At 41.1% G+C, this 6,924-nt stretch overlaps 1 pseudogene; it reads left to right on the top strand.

The window, feature by feature from the left end:
- The first annotated feature begins 721 nt into the window (after positions 1 to 721).
- LOC102422248 overlaps positions 722 to 6,924 on the top strand; it is a 24,437-nt pseudogene continuing 18,234 nt past the window's right edge.

The following is a 6,924-nucleotide window of genomic DNA, read 5'->3' on the forward strand; positions in this document are numbered from 1 at the left end:
GGGTGCATATATTCTTTCTGATTAGTGTAGTGTTTCCTCACAGAATGGTAGCTGGCTTCCTCCAGGGTAAAAATTTCAGGAGAAAGAGCATACACTCAAGACAAAATTCACCATATTTGTGTAACCTAAGTCTCACTTCAACACTCTGCTATATTCCATTTATTAGAAATGAGTCAAAAAGTCTAGCACAGTCTCCAGAGGAGAGTATTACACAGAGGGAAAATACCGGGAGGCAGGGATTATTTGGGACCAATTTAGGGGCTATCTCCCACACTAGCATACAAACACAAAATAATTTCATGCTTTTTTTCTCCAGATTTATAAAATTTCCTAATTAACTAGGAATATTATATCTGGATTTGCATTGTTGAGAAATTATTACGTACATAATTTGATATTATTGAACTGTTACTAAGAAAAAGGTGCTACAAAATTCCATGTACTTTTTAAAGCATGAAGACTGAAATTTTAGGAAGAGATAGAGATAGAAACAATAGAGATATAGATACACCAATACAGAGATAGAGATATAATATGTATATAGTTATCAACATAGATATATCAATATCAAGATAGATATTGTATCATTAAGGTATGGCAGTAAACAGGATGTATACTCAAAAGTGTTTAACTGGAAAATCAATTTTTAAAGGGTCTATTTACAGAGATGTGGGCAGAGTTATGTGATCTAACAAGGAACTAGTGACAACAGAAAGCCATTATGGCCCCTGAACCAGAAGAGGCAAGAAGAAAAAAAAAATGTACTAAACTGGTGAAAGCTGGAGCCTTGAAAAAAGAGTGCATATTAAAGGTAATCCTATATAATAAAATGCTAATATTCAAATAGAACGAACTGCAGAACTACCGGTCTCTATGACGTGCACTGACCACCAGGGGACAGGGGCTTGACACAGGAGCTGCCCCCTGGTGGTCAGTGTGCTCCCACAGGGGGAGCGCCACTCAGCCAGAAGCCCTGAGCTGGTCTCATGACTGTCTAGTGCAGCAGCAGTGCTAAGGATATCCAACTGATGGCTTAGGCCGCTCCCCGAGAGGGCACAGGCTGGGCTGAGGGCTCCTCCTCCGAGTGCATGAATTTCGTGCACCAGGCCTCTAATATATATATACCAAGTTATCCTATTTAAATACAGATTCTGATTCAGTAAGCCTGGAGTGAGCCAGAGATTCAGTGCTTCTAGCAATGTTACTGGATCAGGGATTACACTCGGAATAAAAAGGGCCTAGTTACTCAATCACAGCAGCACTTCCATGAGGCAGGGAAGACATGGAAAGAATGAACACACCAGTCTTTCTTCTCTGTCCACCTTCTAAGAGTGCTTCCATTGTCTAAATGTAACCAAAAGTCAAAGGCAAAGAAGATCAAGTGATGTAGGCTATAAAGAGAATCTTCCTGGGGCCCAGAGCAGAGCAAAGACAGCCACAAAATATATAGAGGGCCTTGTATAGAGTTCCTTACACTTATGCACATCAATACCTACCTAAATACTCAAGAAGACCTCTTTGTGGAACTCCAGGCTTCTCTCTCTCTGCTTAGCTCTCTCTTCTCAGATAATCTGTCCTATGAACGTAGCTGCTTTGGTTTCCTCAAATTCTCACCTCTGTTTCTTCAACTCAGGGGTCTACCAGACTCCACCTAGGTTCCCCTCTCTGTACTGTTTTTGTTTTTCACAGTTTTTTGGGTTACCTCCAAGATTTTTCATTTTTGAATACTTCCAATATATTTGTTTCCAATATATTGTCTGTTTTATTTTCTTATTGCTTTTGTTATTTCAGGCAGGACGGTAAGTCCAATGTCTGTTACTCCATCTTGGTCAGAAGTAGAAATTCCCCACATGAATTATTCTTAATAATTCATTGTTAAGTTAAGGGCACAGAATCATATTTTTAATATACAAAGTGAGTCTAATGATACTCTTTTAAGAAGGATAAAGGCAGGAGGTTAAAGGGTTGTTTTTGAAATTTAAAAGGCAATATTATATTAGTATTTCAACTTTATTATTTAGAGTCAGGAATGGTATAAGTATATCAACAATTGAACTCCCATGCTCCTATATTCCCATTCTAGTCTCACTTTCTTAGTAGCAAATTATTCTACTTTTGTATAAAGATATTTTATGGTCCATCTTGGTCCCGGTTAAGAATTCAAGATGTCTTATCAGTATAAATAAAATGAATCAAGAAAACATAACTTAGAAGTAGGTAAAGAAAGATAAAGTCAAAACAAAAACAGGAATAATTCATGTAATATGATATGTCTCATAAAAATTTTACAATGTATAGTGGCCAGGATAGGAAAAGGATATGCAAGCAACTTCTGGGGTGCTAAAACATTCTCTATTTTGAACTGGCTGGTGAATTCTTAGGCATAACAAATCAACATAACATAAAAATTCATTAATCTGTACACTCAAGATTTGTGCACTTTATTGTATGGAAATTATATATCAATAAAAAAGTAATTAAAATTTATTTGACACCTGTGTATTTGCCACAGATGGAATTGAAATTTCCCTCTGAGTTTCCCAGCAATCAGTAAACTAAAAAGGAACATTTATTTAATTTCACAAATCACACAACAGAAAAAATAAAGGAAACATTTTTACATAATTAACTGTAACTTAATTATTCAAACTATTTAAAAGTTTGTCAATAATTTTATAGAAACATCTGTATTTGGTATCTGTGTTTTGGGATAGGAAGGGAGAAGGAAGAAAGTATTGGATTTAAATTGACTCATAAGAAATAATATATAAAGTTAATTAACCCAACTTGCTGAAGCAGGAATTTGGGGGGAACATAGGCAGGCTTAGGGATTTTTTAGAATTGGGGTACATGGAAAAGAGCAGGGCTGCAGACTGGGAGAAGGTACATTTCCATAACAGAAGGAAGCCAGGGGCAGTTACATCTCCATAAGACAAGGAAGCAGTAACAGGTATATTTACATAAGACTAGGGAACTGGAAGTAGCCAAGAAAGGTCTATATTTACAAAATAAAGAGAAGGAAGCCCTTCATTCAGAAGGAGAAGAAAGCCCAAAGGGAATAGGACAACAATAAGGAAGGAGGGGGGAGAACCTCACATGTGAGGTTCAACCTTTGAGCCCAGGAGTTATTATACTGACCAATCAAGGGATATCAAGGCACCAGGATCTGCAGCTTATATAAGCCATAAGGAAAGGAAACCCAGTGGGACCCTTTTCCCCCTCCCTACATGGGAGTCAGTTCTATGGGACCCTTTCCCCCCCTCTCTACATGGGAGTCTGTACTTGTTCTTCAATAAATCTCCATCTTTGCTATACCACTTTCTGCTTGTGGATTCATTCTTCGATTCCAGTGGACAAAGTATCCGGGTTCCAGTCCAAAAATTCGGTATCATTGCTTAATATTATTTCTTGTCCATTTTTAAGCACACTCTAAAACCATGGCGTAATTATGTTGCAAGAAATAAAGGGTCATGGTTGTCTTGGGAGCAAACAGGAAATGATTCATCTAGCTATTGTGGAATGTACTGAACATTCCACAAAAAATTCCTTTGTCCTTTCTGAGAGCAATACCTTCTTGAATCATGGGGCCCATGAACAACTGTGTAAGGCTTCCTGCAATTTCCTGTGATAATATAGATCATGTAGCACACTCATGAAATCTTCCTTATCATTTGTAACACAATAAGGAAGAGAAAATGTTGTTAAGTAATCAGATATGTTTTGTCCTCTGTCAAATTACTTATCCATAAAGGCAGAAGAAATGGCTCAAAATTGGAAAACATAATTGAAATAGGTTGGTCTGGAAAATTTATAGAGCTCTAAAAAAGTATGATCTCTTGGAATAAATGTGAAGGTTTATGTGTGTTTGTCAGCAGTAAAAACACAATCCTCAAAGCAGTACTAACGTGGCACCAAGAAAAAATGATGTCGAACTCTCCCTTACTTATTAATTTTTCTCTTAAGAGTTGAGATGATAAAATCAATTTCAGTTTTAAGCTAAGCCACTTAATTAGTTTTAGACAATGTTCAGAGCATCAAGGAGCTGGTTTCCCATTAGCAAGTATTATGGGATGGGGTAGGAAGAAGCAGGTGAAAACCAGGAGGAAATTATATTTCTTTTAGTATTTTCTTTTTACCTAAGATAATTTTGCTAGTCTATGACCCTTGAACTGAAGTTCAATTAATTTTTAATAAATCATAAAGCAGGAGACCTTTTCAGTATGCTCCTAAAATAATAAATAACAATTATTATATTATTTTAAAATGAAATTGTTTTTATAATTTTAACAATAAAAGCAAATGAAATTAACTTTCAATTTTACAGCTAGTAAAAAGCCATTGCTTTTAATATAGTAATATTTATTGTCAGTGTGAAAATTTTCTTTCCAAAGAGTATTTTAACAAAGATACTCAAAATAATAGCCATCATTGGGATTTACCTTTGAGCAAAATTTATGATGAGCAGAGATGCAACCATCCTATATAATAAAATAGAAACATGTAAATTGACCATCCCTCTGCTACACTCACCAGCCAATGAGGAGTGAGTATGCAAATTAACCCAACAAAGATGACGGGTTAATTTGCATACACAGATGCTGGGTGGAGAGCAGAGTGGGAGAGCTGGCAGCTTAGGAAAATGTGGCTCCCTTGGTCGCTCCCCAAAGCCGCCGAGCAGAGAGCAGAACAAGAGAACCAGAGGCTTGGGGGGACGTGGCTCCCACAGTCACTCACCACGCCCCTCCAAGCTGCCAGACAGAGAGCAGAAAGGGAGAGCTGGCGGCTTGGAGGACTTGGCAGAGTGGGAGGCCCTGGGATGGAGACAGAACAGGAAGGAAAAACCTAGAGCTCAGGGAGCACCAAGAATGCTGGGAATTGTAGTTCTGGTGGCAGATGGATCTCCTAGACCAGCCGTGGACAAACTACAGCCCGCGGGCCAGATCCGGCCCGTTTGAAATGAATAAAACTAAAAAAAAAAAAAAGACCGTACCCTTTTATGTAATGATGTTTACTTTGAATTTATATTAGTTCACACAAACACTCCATCCATGCTTTTGTTCTGGCCCTCCGGTCCAGTTTAAGAACCCATTGTGGCCCTCGAGTCAAAAAGTTTGCCCACCCCTGTCCTAGATACTAGAGTAAAGTGAACCTGGAGCAAGTTACTGTTATGGTGGGGGGTGGAGGGAAAGCAAAGGTGAGAGACATAAGTAAAATCAGAGTGTCTAGGAAAAAGTAAAAGGAAGATATCCTAAAACTTCCAGGAAATCTCCACCAATGAAGCAAAGAAAGAAAAAAAGCCTCTATTATTCTGTGAGCAACAAACCAAACTGGGTTGGGGGTCTCAGACAATTCGCTCATATGATTGCAAAGACAGACAGAAACTCCTAGATTGAAGAGGGCTCCCAGATTGGAAAGGGTGCAGGTCGGGCTGAGGGACCCACCCCCAGTACAGGAACCTTCCTGCACTGGGCCCCTAGTCCTATCTAATAATAGACAAACATGGTAATTAACCATACCTCCGACACACTTCCCATTGACTAATCAGGGCGATATGCAAATTAACTGCCAACCAAGATGGCGGCCAGCAGCCACGCAGCGGAAGCGAACATGAGGCTTGCTTGTTCCAGTGATGGAGGAAGCCAAGGTTCCCCGCCTGCCGCAGCCGGGCTCTGAGCTCCACTATCAGCAACAATGTTGCAATTATAGAAGCTAAACAAACCCCAGAAACCTGCTTTCAGCCAGCCGGGGCCTCAGAGCTTAGAGCATCAGTGATGGCAACAGAGTTTCAATTATAGAAGCTAAACAAACCCAGATACCTGCTTTCAGCCAGCCGGCCTCAGAGCTGGAGTCGAAACAAAGTTTCAATTACAGAAGGTAAATAAATCCCAGAATAAAAAAAGAAAAAAAGGAGAGACTGGGAGCTTCAGTTGCAGGTTTGGCCCACCTGAAAACGGCCCTCAGCACCTCATCCATGCTGGCCAGGCACCCCAGTGGGGGCCCCCACCCTGAAGGGGGTGCGGGCAGCCTGAGAACAGCCATCAGCCCCTCACCCAGGCTGACCAGGCACCCAAGCGGGACCCCCACCATGATCCGGAACACCCTTCAGGGTAAACCAGCAGGCCCCAACCCGTGCACCAGGCCTCTATCCTATATAGTAAAAGGGCAATATGCAAACTGACCCTAACAGCAGAATGACTGGGAATGACTGGTCACTATGACATACACTGACCACCAGGAAGCAGACACTCAATGCAGGAGCTGCCCTCTGGTGGTCAGTGCACTCTCACAGGGGGGAGTTCTGCTCAGCCACAAGCCAGGCTGATGGCTGCCAGTACAGCAGTGGTGGTGGGAGCCTCTCCTGCCTCCTCAGCAGCGCTAAGGATGTCTGACTGCAGCTTAGGTCTGCTCCCCACTGGCAAGTGGACATCCCTCAAGGGCTGCCGGGCTGCCAGAGGGATGTCTGATTGCCAGCTTAGGCCCAATCCCCTGGGGAGCAGGCCTCAGCCAGCAGGCCCCTGAGGGGTCCCAGACTGTGAGAGGGCACAGGCCGGGCTGAGGGACCCCCCCCCCTGAGTGCACAAATTTTTGTGCACCGGGCCTCTAGTGTAATAATAAAAGGCATTGTAGTACATTACTTGAGAGTAAGTGATAGAACTTTTGTGGTATTCAAAAACATTTAACCTAAATGCAGTTGACAAGAAAGATACAATTCATATTCTATGGATTCTATATTCTAGTGGGATAATGCATAAAAGTATACAGAATTGCTTGGCCAGCATGCCTCAGTGATTGAGCATGGACCTATGAACCAAGAGGTCAGGATTTGATTCCCAGTCAGGGCACATGACCAGTTTGCCAGTTCAATCCTCAGTAGGGGATGTGCAAGAGGCAACTGATCAATGATTCTCTCTGAAACTAAAAAAA

This window comes from Myotis lucifugus, unplaced genomic scaffold (assembly GCF_000147115.1).
Source record: "Myotis lucifugus unplaced genomic scaffold, Myoluc2.0 scaffold_20, whole genome shotgun sequence".
Classification (NCBI taxonomy): domain Eukaryota; kingdom Metazoa; phylum Chordata; class Mammalia; order Chiroptera; family Vespertilionidae; genus Myotis; species Myotis lucifugus.